General features: G+C 45.4%; 1 protein-coding gene across 3 annotated transcripts in view; it reads right to left on the bottom strand.

Moving 5' to 3' along the window:
• GLIS1 (GLIS family zinc finger 1) overlaps positions 1-14,511 on the bottom strand; it is a 236,260-nt gene that overhangs the window by 220,198 nt on the left and 1,551 nt on the right. The gene's annotated exons all lie outside the window — the stretch shown is intronic.

Genomic DNA, 14,511 nt, shown 5'->3' with positions numbered 1-14,511 from the left:
GTCTCAAAAAAAATAAAAATAAAAAATATGCTTCTGAATCTTTACAAAGAATGTTAATAACATAAAAAAGTTTTATTATGTTCAATGTTAAGCTTATTATTTATTTATTTACTTTTTTTTTTTTTTTGAGCTGGAGTCTCACTCCGTCACCCAGGCTGGAGTGCAGCAGCTTGATCTCAGCTCACTGCAACCTCCACCTCCCAAGTTCTTCAAGCAATTCTCCTGCCTCAGCCTCCCGAGTAGCTGGGATCACAGGTGCGTGCCAGTATGCTCATCTAATTTTTGTATTTTTGGTAGAGACAGTGTTCGCCATGTTGACTAGGCTGGTCTTGAACTCCTGACCTCAGGTGATCCGCCTGCCTTGGCCTCCCAAAGTGCTGGGATTACAGGGGTGAGCCACCGTGCCTGGCCTTAAATTTAAATGTAAGTAATAAGACTATATTCAGAATGATCTCAATGATATAAAACTATATTAATAGACAAGCATAGAAAGAAGACTGAAAAGAAATCTACCAAAATGTAAATAGTAGTCATTACTGGGGGTGAGATTCTGGGCAAGTATTATTTCCATCTTTCCATGTTTCTATAGTTTCCAAAGCTTCTACAGTAAGTATATAGTACTTACATGAGTGGGAAAAAATAAAGAGTATTAAATTAAATTACCTTTAAAGGGTCAGCCACTTCCCAAAGAAGGACTAGGAGTAAAAACTCAGTAATTTGTTAAAATCCAGGAACCTACAAGAATAAATCAATATTCTGCCATTCCCATTTAAGCTGCTGCTCAGGGCACTGTCAGCATGTTTCCAGTTCCAGGGGTGAGCTGGCTCTGGGCTACCCGCTAAGGAACCAGCAGAAGCCACCCACCAGGTCCGGCCACTCAAATGCTACCTCTCATGGAAGACTGCCTTGATCTCTTTTATCAGTGCTGCCTTAAGAACACTCTGAGAATAGGACAGATCCTAGGACTCACATGTGTATCTCCAACAGGAGGCAGGCCTGGTAGCCAGCATGACAGCCCCATCTCAACACTTCCATGGCCATCTGCCCACCCTCTCAACTGGATGCTCCCCAAGGTAGAGGCCAAGGATGCTAGAGACTTTAGCATGTGACAAGAGTGTCAGGAAACAGGTGAGGAACAAATGAATACATTAAAGAATGATATTTTGGACTAATGCTGTCCAACAGAACTTTCTGTGGCGGAGGAAATGCTCTATATTTGCAGTTTCCAATATGGTAGCTACCAGCTAGCCATGTGTCTACTGAGCACTTGAAATGTAGCTAGTATGACTGGAAAACTAAATTTTTAATTTTATTTAATTGTAATTCATCTAAATAGCCATACTGTTTTTGTGGAAAAGCAAACATCACAAGGTAGTTTTAAGATTAAACAAGATGATCTTTTATTTTATTTTGAGAGATAGGGTCTTGCTCTGTCACCCAGGCTGGAGTACAGTGGCTTGATTACAGTTCACTGCATCCTTGAACTCCTGGGCTCAAGTGATCCTCAGCCTCCCTAGTAGCTGAGACTACAGGTGCACACCATCAACCTAGCTAATTTTTAAATTTTAAAAGTAAAGACAGAGTATCACTATGTTACCCAGGCTGGTCTTGAACTCCTGGCTTCAAGCAATCCTCCTGTCTCAGCCTCACCAGTAGCTGGGACTACAGGTGCATGGCTGTTAAGATGATTCATTTTTAAAAAGATTATTGGTTCAGTACCTAACAATGCTCAATTGATCACTGTAGGATAATGAAAAAAAATGAGGAGGAGAAAGAGGAATAGGAGGTGAGTCCCCAACAGTGCCACCTGCTCAGCCAACATCAAGCAATGGGAATTTAGTTTTCTCCACCCCACCCCAGCAAATAGCTCTTCAGTATTCTGAGTGCATAGCAGCCAGAGCCATGGAGAGAGTGGGAATGGGAAGAGTGGGGAGGGAGAGGTATGAGGCTGGGACAGGAGACACCCTGCAGACTTGCTGAAAGAGGAAAGCTGTTGGCCTGTATTGCCTGAGACAATGAGTAGGTATTCACTCCAAGAAGAAAGCTTAAGCCACCAGAATCGGCAACAGGTACAAGAAAAGGGCTGCCCAAAGCAGTCCTCAAGCCCAGGATTTAACACTCTGTGTCCACCAGTGTCCTGTAGAGGGCTGGTCTGCAAACTCAAGTTCTGACCTGTCTGCAGAGTTCCCAATTGTTAGCCACCTAGAGAGCCCTTTTCCACCCTACCTCACTAATTCTCATGCTACCCTGGCCAGGGGAGTGAGCACCTGTTTCCATTCTATAACTCAGCAGACCAAGGCTGGGTGAGATTGCCTGAGGTCATGAGGCTGAGACTGGCTGGAGAACTGGAGTCTGCCTAGGACAGACAGCAAATGATAAGGTGCTGATGCCGCACAGAGGCCTGTAAACCCGGCCAGCCTGAAGGGGGAACCTGCAAACACCGACCCTCCAGGCTGCGAGCTCCGAGGAGGCAAGGGCTCCATCTGTTGGTTCTCCATGGTGTCCCAGGGCAGAACCCACCACTGGGAGCACAGCGGGCATCCGATAAATATGGATAAACCAACCAACCACCAGCCAAACACAGGTGCAGCCATTCCAGTTTTCAGGCTAATTCTACATACTTCATCCCATCTGCCCATAACAATTGGCCAGACAGGGGTCATTCCCCCATTTTAAAATGGGGAACGGAGGCTCAAAAATTGAGAGCCACTCTGAGTTGCTGTACTGAAAATCTGCTTCGAGAACTTCCCAAGAAGCCCCGCCTTGACTGGAGAGGGGCAGATTCATCCTGCCAGGGTGCTGTGTTCTTTCTATCCTTTGCTCTATCCTCTATCAGCAAGTCAGAGATGCGTTCATGACATATCCTGCTTCCAAGAAGCCCACAGTTTCATGGGGAAGGGAAAAATGAATGCAAGCATCTGGAACACCTGACTCTTTCATGAGAGATAAATGACAAACAGCAGTCAGACAATGAAGGAAGGATGGGTTAATTCCGGCTGGAGGAGGAAGTTTTTTGACTGTGATGAGTGGGTAACATTGGACCCAAGGCCTTGATGGAACGTCCAACAGGTGGCAAGGTGTGTAGAAGGGGCGGGTGGGTCGGCAGCTAACACCTACCAGCTCTAGAACTCCGGGCACATCATTTAGCTTCTCCGGGCCTCAGCTTTCTCATCTGCAAAATAAGGATGCTAACACCCACTGCGTGAGGAGTGAATGTAGAAAAAATTAAATGGCCTCATGGGACGTCTACTCACAGCAGGACTCAACAGATGGAAGCCACTATATTACTGCAGGGCCAGGCAGGCATGGGGACGTGGGGAACAGGGTAGTCCTGGCATCTTAGGTTTTAAGAGGAAGAATCAAGGTAATTCCTCTGGATATTGGAGTCTGACAGCAACTCCCAGCCCAATTAACCAGGGAAGAGGTGGGGGTGTGCCTCCAGACCCACTCAACAGACAACCCTCATCCTACTGGACACCACAGGCTGAACAAGCATCTTGGACTGACCCAGGGCCAGGACCTGTCAGAGAGATGCACCGAGGCAGCCCACACCCTCCTCCCTCCCCAACCTCCCCCAGCCCTAGGGGAAAAACCACTATGCCCACCAGCCAGACCTGCATCCTCCATCGCTGCAGCTCAAGCCTCAGTTTGACCCCAAAGTCCTTATTCTTGTAATTACACCAAAAAAGAATTAAAAAGCAGAATCTGGGAATAAAGTACTACAGTGCAGAGGAGAAACAACATCAGACAGAGTCAGGCCTGGGACCTAGCCCAGCTCTCCACTCACAAAGACTAACAACCACAGCTCACCTCTGGGACACACCTGCTATGCACTAGCACCTGAGCTATGTGTTCTACAGACACTCCTCTTAATCCCCCTAGCAACCCATGAGACAGGAACTATCTCCACTTTTCAAATGAGGAAGACTGAGGCTCAGAGTTCAACGAACTTGCCTAAGGCCTAGCAGGTGATGTAGTCAGGATCCAAACTCAGTTCCGACTCTAAAAGCCATGTGGCCGCCTTTGGATAAGTAACATGGCCTCTCTGAACCTTAGTATTCCCAACTACCCAAAGGGGGCTTGAATGAATAATATGATTTCTGGAAAGCTTTACAGTTTACAAAGCCCAAAATGGTGCCCAGAGAAGGGCCATGAGACCAATACATCCCCCAGGGGCTCTAAGCCTGTCCTGGAGTGGAGATCTTGGGTGTGGACACCAATCACCACCCCAGCAGGGTCACCAACAGCTACCATCCTCTGGCTCCCAGCTCTCAATTCCAACATTTGGTCTAAGGTTCCTCTTCATCTTAGAGAAATCTGGGTGAGACGTGTAGCAACCACTCGTAGCTGCTCTTTAAGCCACAAGATGAGACGCGTGTCACAGTACTTGGGGCTTTGTCTTAAAGGGAGGATAAACATGTGACAAAAAGCGCCAATCCTGGCCAAGAGGCCAATGGTCAGTCACTGCAGGACAGTCATCAGGCCCCAAGCTCCTCCACCTGGCCCCTGGCCTGGCAGCTCCAAAGGCTTGCAACGAAAGAGCCTGCAAGCCCTGAAGCCAATCCTTCCCAGAGGGAGAGGAGAGGGAGGCCCAGCTGGGTGAGGAGACTCCCCCAGGGTCACTAGCAATCAAGGGGCAGACCTTATTTTGAAGAGCCTCAAGACAGTGTTGGAAAGAGAACATGATGGTATCTGCATGTGAGAACTCATGTAGCATTTACTGGCATCTCAGCACCATAAGACAGGGCAAGAAAAAAGAAAAAGAATTTACTGGCATCTCACATGTGTTGAGAGCTTACCATATGTTCAACCTTGCAGGAAAAACAAGAACATCAAACACAGCTCCTCCTTTACAGGCTACAGGCTCCTTGAGACTGAGCTGTACTTCATTCCCAAACTTCCTGGACACTCACTTGGAGCCAGCCCTGTGCTGGCCATACGGGGTTCAAGGATAATGACACTCCGCCCCTGTCTTCAAGGACACATAAGTAAATAGGAAATTGCCATAGAATATGAGCAGGGCTATGGCAAAAGGAAGGGTAATAAGAAAGGGAAGACTTCGAAGAGGAGGTGGCATTTGAGCTGGGTCTTAAAGAATCAGTAGGGTCAATCTGGTGGAATGGAAGGGAGGGAAAGCCCTTCCTAGAGGTTCTGTTTACCATTTACATGGTAGTCCTAACAATAATAATTATTATAATCCCAAGATTAATTGAGCATTTACCATGTGCCAGTCTGTTTTTTAAGCACTTATACATGTGTTAACACATTCCACCCTCACGACAGCCTTGGAGATCATTACTATTATTATCCTCATGTCACAGATAAGAAAATTGAGACCCAAAAAGCTCCCTAACTTGCCAAGGTCCCCAAGTTAGTACACAGAGCCAGGATTCGAACCTAGTGGCCTGGTTCCACACCCATGCCCTCAATCAGCACCCTATATACTTCTTATATACAAACTTCATGCCAGACTTTGTGCTAGACACAAGAATACAAAGATGAATCTTTGAATATTATCTACTTTTCCACTTGTTCCAAAAATGATTTAAGGAGGCACAAAGATGAATAAAAAGAAGCCCACAGATTATAAGAAAAGAAGGCCAGGTAAAGAGTAAATTCCAGGTCTAAGGCCGCATAAGGAAAAGTCTGCTGCCACAAGCAGACATCAGCAAGAGATGGAACTGGCCCGGCACAAAGGCCTTGAATGCCAGATCAAAGGGCTCAGATTTTTCCCATTGGCCAGCTGGCTGTCAATCTACATGCCAAGTATAATTTCACAGATCTTTAAAGCATGTACCAAGAACTATCTGTAGGACAAACTGATGTCTCTACAGATGTGTGTAGATGCTGTCGTGGTGGATAAAGTACATATCTACTTAAAAGAGCTCTTGAAATTAGCAGTTACCTAAACCTCATTAGGTATATTCTGCTTCAAGAGATACTAAAAGTATAGATGCTGTCACGTGGACAGTGGAAAGATTTTTGTCCTTATATTTAGAACATTTGGATACCCCTGCTGTCAGGGATGGGAAGTAACACAGAGGTTTTAAGCGAGAAGTTCTACGGACTTGAGGTCTGGGATTTTTGCTCCGCATCCACCCGCGGACCCCTCCTCACCAAGCCACTCGATCTGTTTGAAATCATCCGTTTGAAGGCCCGAAGAAGAGCCTGCCCCAGCGAGAAGCCCTAGCACAGAGATATTCTCACAAAGAGCGCTCCGTAAGTACAAATGACTGTTTGATCAATCATTTGGCCTCAGCGTGGGATTTGGTTAGAATTAAAGCCATCTGGCTGGGGTTGGGGGGGGGTATGGAGGGAGGAGACAAGCAGGCGGGAAAAAGACCCACCCCCCTCCCCCAAAAAGCATTGTTAAAATATAACAGGGAAAAATAGTAAAGTTCCTGCTGTTATTTCAGCCTAAGCCACTTAATCCATCAGCACATAAAGCAACTTATTTTATGACCTTTTCCCTTTAAAAAATAAATCAGAAGACGATGCCTTGAATTCACATATCTCTGAAGCACACTACTCATCCCTCCCAGTGAAATATCCTGTTTCATAAACCTTCTTCGAGATACTTGAAACTGCAGATCACTAAATGCTTTGCTTTAGGCATCTGACATTCCAGAGAATTAATATTTAAACTTATTATAGGAAAAAAGAATTGAGTTTGTTTGAAGCATGAAATATTTAATAGTGTCTCCAAATTAGAAACCCTATTTTGTTTCGCGCTGGAAATGCCACGATATTACCTGGGCTTTGCACTCAAATAAGATAAAATGCAAAGGCAGTCTTGAGATTAAACACACAATTACAGCCGTTTTCTCCAGAGAGATGGGGAGTGAGACAGGTTTGGGGAGTGGAAGTGATTGAGTTTCATTTTTACGATACGCTTAAAATTATATTATCATTCTCTGCCTTGAGGGTTGGACTTGAGACTGCTGAAGCTGCTTAACCACCGAAAACGGTGTCAAAATCAGTGACTCCACGGAGGCCTATTCTCAGGCTCTTTAAACCGTCGTCTTGGAATGGGCCCACTGACGAGCAAAAAACTCCGTAACTTTCTCTGCTCGCTAGGACAAAAGTATTCAGGGGTTTAGGATAAAAATTAAGCTCCAACTGACACAGTGGATCCTGGCAACCTCTGCCGGCACGTGTAATTTATTTACAGGGTTGGAAAGTCGGCAAAATACATCATCAACTCTTACACAAATTTCTACTAGGTATTAAATACCCAACCCTCTGAGAAGTAATTCATATAGTCCAGCAGCGTTCCAAAATAAACCCAATCTCCAGCCCTCCGGAGAGCTTAAAACAGCAAACGGGATCTGTATTTTTCAAGTCAGGTTTATAGTACTCCCTGGTTTCTTGCTAAAGCCTGATTTCTAGCAAACCTGTTATTTAAAAACAAAGGTAACATCTAAAAGAGTAATCTGGTTGCTAAAAAGACACAAATAGGAACAGGCCGGGCTGTACGGCAGGCAGGGCCATCCCTCGTACTTCATTCACTCCCCTTCAGACACAGCGGCACGTAGGAAGGCAAAAACGCCTCGGACCAGAACGGCTCCTGCAAGTCCATCTTCAGAATCAGTATGACTCCCTGAGAATGTACACATTCTCATGAACGCACGTGCAAGGCCACAGATGCAACCAGCCGTGGGACCTTTACCTTCCATAGGGGGGGTCATCTAGCTCATTCATCATTTGACACAAAAGACCCATTTCTCACAAGCAAACTCTCAAGTTCACTCTGATCCCCAGCCTGTTCTCCCTCCCAAGCCCTACTTCATCCCACCAAGTGTTTAACAAGAAATAATTGTTTAATAGATCCCTGAGCCAACATGCTCGGGGAAGCACGTATTCTATAACCAGGCATGGTGGGGATCTTGAGGAATTCTCGTCCAACAGATGTCTTTGAAAGCCATAGAGGGGAGACTACGACCGGGGCCTTGGCAAGGAATCTCCCCATATGGCAAGAAAGACTCAGACAGGGACTACTACCTGCAATAACCAGTCAGGACGGGAGTTGCCACTGCTTCTGAGAAGCGGTCCCTCCTAGGGGCCCCCTCCATGGCCTCAGAGAGTCTTTTTCCAGACCCCAGATTCCTGAGGATCCTGAGTCACTGGGAACATTCTCCTTTCCCTAGTTCTGCAGGGGGAGAGGAGCAGTGCCCTATGCAGGCAGAGTATCCCCTGTAAGTCGCACCTCAGCCTGTTGGCTGAGACTGAGAAAGGGGTGCTCTGGGACGTGGCTGTCTGGGCCCCCTGCAGCCTCCTGCTGCCTTCCTTTGGGCTTCCTTGGGGGCGCGCAGCTCTCTAGAGCCGCATCCTCTCCTTCCCAGCCGCCTGGGTTTAAGAAGCTGGTCCTGGAGAGTGGTGTATTTTCAGAGGAAAGTACTGGCTCTGCTGTCAGACAGACCTGGGTTCACATTCCAGGCTCTGCTGCTTACTACATGCACAACCTTGGACAAATCACTTTGCCTTTCCAAGCCTCATTCCCCCCATCTTTAAAATTAGAACAGTGCCTCCGTTCTTCCTAGGGCTGCTGGGCATAATTAAATGTGATCACGTCTCTAAAGCACCTCACCTGGCACAGAAGAACCGCTCACTAAAGGTTAGTTGACCTCCCTCTTCCCCATTCTTTCTGTGTTCATCTTTAGCAGTCGAGAGTTCAAGTGTATAACCTGGTCTGAGACAAAAGTGGCCTCTTCCTACACCCCAGATCCTTCCAAACCTTCCCAGCCCAGTCAGTGTGGAATCCTGGAGTATCAGCAGGCAGGGACTATGGATCATCCAACTGAACTGCTCTCCATTTTACAGATGGGAAAACCAAGGCTCAAAGCACAGGGCACGGCCCACTTGCAAAGATGCTACACAATGGCTCATGTGTTAGCTCCAGGCAGGCCCAACCATAACCACCAAATAAATTCAGGCCATCCAGGAAATGCGTTATTCAGTTAACGGACTAAAGGTCTCTTCTCAGCGCATCTGACTCAAATGCTAACTTTAAAAACACAGCTCGTAATGCTAACACGATCCGCCTCGATCCACCGGAAACCTACTGAAGGAATAATCCTTTGGAGTTTAAGGGGGAAAAAGGGAAAAAGAAGAAAACAGATGCTTTAAGTGACTTTCAACTCTGAGACCACTGGGTTAGGGTTGTATTCTCTCCACCCCCTACCCAGCCCAGCCTTCGGCTTTCTTTCAGTTTCTTATAAATATGGCTTTGGGAGACCAAAGTAGCCACAAAACTACTTTTCCCCCCTCTTTTCTGCTTTCCTTACTCAGTAACTCAGCTGTCAGTCCCTGGACTTTGCTTCCAATGCTGAAAGTTTTTTTTTTTTTTTTTTCATTGTAAACTATTAATTTGGGCAGTGGCTGTTGATAAACAAGAAGTCCATTTTTAAACTGCTAGAATCATTAGCACAGTGAAGGCGAGCAGCACAAATATTTCAGGAGTTTGGTCTTTTTTCCTGGCCCTGGTATTACAGCTGTGCTTTTTGCATAATGCAGTCCAAGTTTTCAAAGCCCACTGCAAACTTTGTTTCATTTCTTCTCCCCCTTGAACTGAATGTCTTTGTTTCTTTAAATATAAAAATAAACTACCCCCTACCAAAAGAAACCACACAATTCTCTAGGTCCAAAGTAATTGCAACTGAAATCTATATTAAAAAAAAAATTAACAAACCACACATTATAATTTAACTTTGAATATAACCGTATATGTAAGGTGAGGTTGCTGAAATACTACCATATCGTGTTGAAAACAGAATTCTTTTCCAAGACAATTGAGAGAAGGAAGGGAAATTATCCTCAGCGATAGTCACTGGTCGACCTCCCAATAAAGTTTATTTGTTTGTTATTTTTTCCCCTAATCCTATCCAAAACAGATTGAAAACCCTGTCCCAAACTTTAGTTTCTCCCCTCTTCCAGGATACTGGCCAAACTCCACAAAGTAAAACCGAAGAAAATGATGATAATTATGCAACATTCAGAACAAAGAACATAAGAATATATTTTTTTAAGTGATTCATTGTGCACTTATGCCTGTAATGGGATTTTAACGCACTGTAAAAATAAGTGTGCTGGCTCACTAAGCTTCTCACGCAAATGAAACGCAGGGAGATGAGTAACTCTGAGATGAGGTTCATTTTGTTTTTTGTTTTTTGTTTTTCAGAAAAAGAAGGATGAAGAAAAATCATAGCATATAAAGAAATTTACATTTTTAAATCACAGACGGAGCAACATAGACTATCGATGTGATTCCACAGCTCTGAAGCTCTGCAGACCTCAGTCCAGCTAAGCACGCTACAGGTAAACTACTCAGAAACAACTAAGCCTAAATTAAATTACGATCTCACGTGATGGTCCCCTTGCCATTTTGCCCACAGAGTCCTAGCTTCTAGAAAGCTTGAGAGGCAGGAAGGGAAGAGGAATTCTAGCCGCCCAAGATTCTTAGGGAATCTTTGGGAATTATATTTCCGCTACATGTCTATAAAAGATTTGTCGGATACATAACTCTTATGACTGTAGACGCAACATGTTCCTATCTCATTTTTTACCCACACACATACTTGTTTCTCTTTGTCTCACTGAGCCTGACATTTGGCCAGCAGGTTTTTCTCCCCCTTATTTGAAACTTCATGCACTGAAAAAATTTGGATCTGATTATTTCCGGATCGCAGGACCAGCACTTTAAAATGGATGAAATGCAAGCAAATTGCCCACTGGAGCCGGAGGGGAGAAATGCTTTAAAAGTCACTCATACCTTTCTATGAGGGATGCGCTAGCCTTCCAAGGCCTCCCCAGAACATCACAGGAGCTTCTTATTCAGATGAAGAAATTCAACCAGGTGGTACCACCAAAACATCATGACTTACTGTCCACCGCCCCCACTCCGAGTCCATGCGCACAATCTACAATTCCTTTTTTTTCTAGTTACAAGACTGACTGCTTTTTGGCATTTACAGCCATGATGGCTGTTTTTATAACGGCGGGGTTCACATTTGTCGTGATCAACCTCTTTTTTATTGCAAGGATGCATCCAGTCTCAGTACACAGTGAAAGGGCCCAGTGAGTCACTGTAAATTAAATAGTGACCTCATTATCTGGTTTGGTGTGGGAACAGCAACTCTGGACAAATGGAATCATGTGGTAAACTATAAAGTTTTCTAACTATGGCATAGATACTAGTTACCAATTCCCAAAGATGTGAGACAGTAGAAATACCAAAAGCAAAAGACATTTTTAAATTCTCTGGGAACGTTCAGAAGGCCTTCGTGTGAATGCCAGCTCTCGGCCGCCAACACACACATGTAGAAGGTACAAGTTGTGGAACCAGAATCAAATATTTGCAGCTGGAAGCCTGGAAACTGCCACCTACTGTCTGCAGCTTTGAGCAAATCCCTGAACCTTAATGTCTGCACCTATAAAATGGGAATCACATTAATAACAGCCCGTATCTGCCCAGCACTTTACAGACTTCTACATCTGCTCCCTCACAAGAGCCCCCAAGGCAGGCAGAGCCCAGCTGGCGTGAGGGCAGACAAGAGGATGTGTGGGAACACGCTCTGAACACTGTAAAGCACCGTGCACAGAGAACAAGCGTCATCAGGCCATCACCACAAAGCTGTCCGCCTGCATAAAGCCCAGATGTTTACCTTCTTTCCTTGTCAGGACTTATAAAAGCAGAGTGTCGGGTGTTTAATAATAGGAAAGAAAAATGCAGCATCTGGCAATTTGGTTTTTCCAGCTGTTTGGAATCTGGATAAACGGGACTCTGCCATAAACAGATCATGATTCTTATTGTAAATGATGACAATGTTAGTCCATGACGTCACACCATCCCAGTGCCTCCCGATTCCAGATCAAATACACAGGCCCCAAACATTTATGGATAAACTACTAGATTCAAGAACCCACTCTCTTCCTCTGCTTCGGGACTGTCTGAGGCAGGCGGCAGAGCATCTGAAACCTGACCCCAGGCTGAGCCATACTGTCTTCTCTCCGGTCACTGGGCAGCCGTGGCCACAAAAGACCTGAAGCTTGGCACCTCTCAGCCTCCCCTGGCTAGCACACCACAGTTAGCACCCTTCACATTCAGCATTTTAAAAATGTAACCTTGCTTCCTTCTCACTCTGTCCCCTTTATCTCAAGTGTCACTGACCCTTGCATGGGCCCTGCACGAATTAATAAAAGTGCCTCCTTCTACCTTTTTAGCTTATAAGGCATTCTTACAACTCTTGTTTTATTTACCCTGCAAGGTAGGCACCATTACCTCTCATGCAAATGAAAACCCAGAGGTTGAGAATGTGAAACAGGTTACAGTAGTAATCCTAAAAATAACCAGGCACTGAGGTGGCCCTTGCACACTCTTTATCACTAATGATCTCATCAGTCTTGCGAATTAAGTCTCGGGGTAAATTTACAAACGAAGGAACCAAAGGCTCAGAAGAGTAAAATCGATTCCCCCAAGTGCCACAGATCATAGATGGTGGGGTCTCACGATTCCCAGCACAGTCAATACATATTTTTCAATTGGTATTTCTGTCTGTTTCCAATAAGCCTGAGAACTTGGAGCTAGACACCAAATATTCAAAGGGTTACATGGTCTGGGACTATTTCGGTGGGAGTAGGGGCAGTAAGAAGGTGCCGTTTCCTCGCAGCATTTTTAAGGACGCTGAAGAACTGGGGGAAAGCTGGGTTTGTCTCGGGCCACTTGGTGACTGCACTGTGAGGAAAAGCTTGCCTACAGCAACACAGAGGCCAGCAGGGAAACCTCTCCAAGCCCAGGACCCTGAGCCTTCCCTTTCTCCCTAGGCCAGGTTAGGCCAGAGCTGTGGCTTCCCTAACCCCTGCCCTACACATACCAAACACTTTCCCACCTTCAGGCCTCAGTTTCCTCACCCTTCAAATGAGTGGGATACATCCCACCACAACAGCCTCACTGGGAGGCTATGAAGAAAAGTTGTGAAACCTCTTGGAAAAAAGCTTCGCCAGAGAGACCAGCTTAAGGTACAAAGAAAGAGGCTCTTCCTCCCATCCCTTTATTCTCCTCTGCCCTTTCCAAATGGAATCCTGACTTAAAGATCTTTTATTTTGGACATGTTTGGGGGTGTGCGTAAAAATAACTGGGGTTAGGGGGAATGGAAGTAGGAAGATCGTCCACAAAGCCCCCAGGTGAAAGGTCTCACCATAGCGTGGAACAAAGATTATGTTCGGGAGAGCTGTTTGCTAGGTCTGCAGAGAACTCGATCTTCAGAGGACAGCCATGATTTTTTTAAACACAGAACGTTGCAGGAGGGTATCTATTTAAGGGAGGATTGTGTGTGGAGCGGGGCAAGCCAGGGAGCTCCCGGCAGCAAACATTACTCATGTCTCGCTGCGCAGCGCTCCTCTCTGGTAAAAGAGACCTCATATGTGGCTATTCCAGCAATAACACTCAGAAGGCATTTCCCGCCCCTCCCCACTGTATCTGTCCTTCTAAAATATTATCTCTATCCCTTGAAAAAGAGGCTGGCATCTAAAACAAGGAGATGAGAAGTAGTTCTCTCTTACAAAGTCAAGTGTTTTCTTCAAAAAAGAAAAAAACTACTTATGTTTATTTCATTTTACTAATCCCTGAACCAGGGAGTTGGGTGTTTTTGATCCACAAGGAGCTCTCAACTCTAAAAGTAGGCTGCCTACCCCTTCCGAGTTGTGGGGCTGATGCTAGGAAGTGATGCCCATAACCATAAAACCCAAACTGTTTTTGTCTTCCTTGAGAATCATCTGGAATGAGAACCAAGAGGTTCCAAATGCAGATATAGTCAAACCCCAAAGCCTTGGTTTCCCCTAAGGGAAAAAAAAGGGGGGGAGGACGAGGACACAGCATCTTAACAATTTCTCCAATTCCTGGTTAATTATCTGTCAGCACGAAACTCATAAATAATGACTCAATAATAATTAACTGTGATGAGAAGAGCATGTTCCTGAAAATCCCAGCACCATCTCCGACTTTGAGCCCATAAGCCATACTGGGACCCCCACCTTCCCGTGGCCAGCTTCACTGGGGGACGAAGGGACTTGCCAAGGAGCTCGTGACCCAAGACTAGGCTGCCGAAGCACCAAGTACAGAAAAGCCATGTTTAAGTTAGGACGTGACTAGGCTGGATTGCTGATGCAGAAAATTTTCCATCAGGAATCCAGAAATCATCTGGTTTAATTAATTCCTCACTTGACAGATGGGGAAACTGAGGTCCCAAAAGGAGAGGGGTCTTGCTAAAGGCCTCTGGGTTTTGTCAGCTGAGGAGATTGAAATACTTCAAACTATGCCTTCAGCTGCTCAGAAACAGATACCAATATATGCGTTGCTATTCGCCCTCATGTATAATAAAATTTTGACAAGTTTCTATGCAAGCTTTATCAGAAACATACAGAAGCAAAATTATGTAAGCTGAGAGCTTTCTATAAACACATTTCCCCAAACGGGGCTAACTGAGTTTAAATTAGATGCTTCGCAAAGCAGGCATA

This window comes from Pan troglodytes, chromosome 1, assembly GCF_028858775.2.
Source record: "Pan troglodytes isolate AG18354 chromosome 1, NHGRI_mPanTro3-v2.0_pri, whole genome shotgun sequence".
Lineage (NCBI taxonomy): Eukaryota > Metazoa > Chordata > Mammalia > Primates > Hominidae > Pan > Pan troglodytes.
This window is presented reverse-complemented; position numbering and strand designations above follow the sequence as displayed.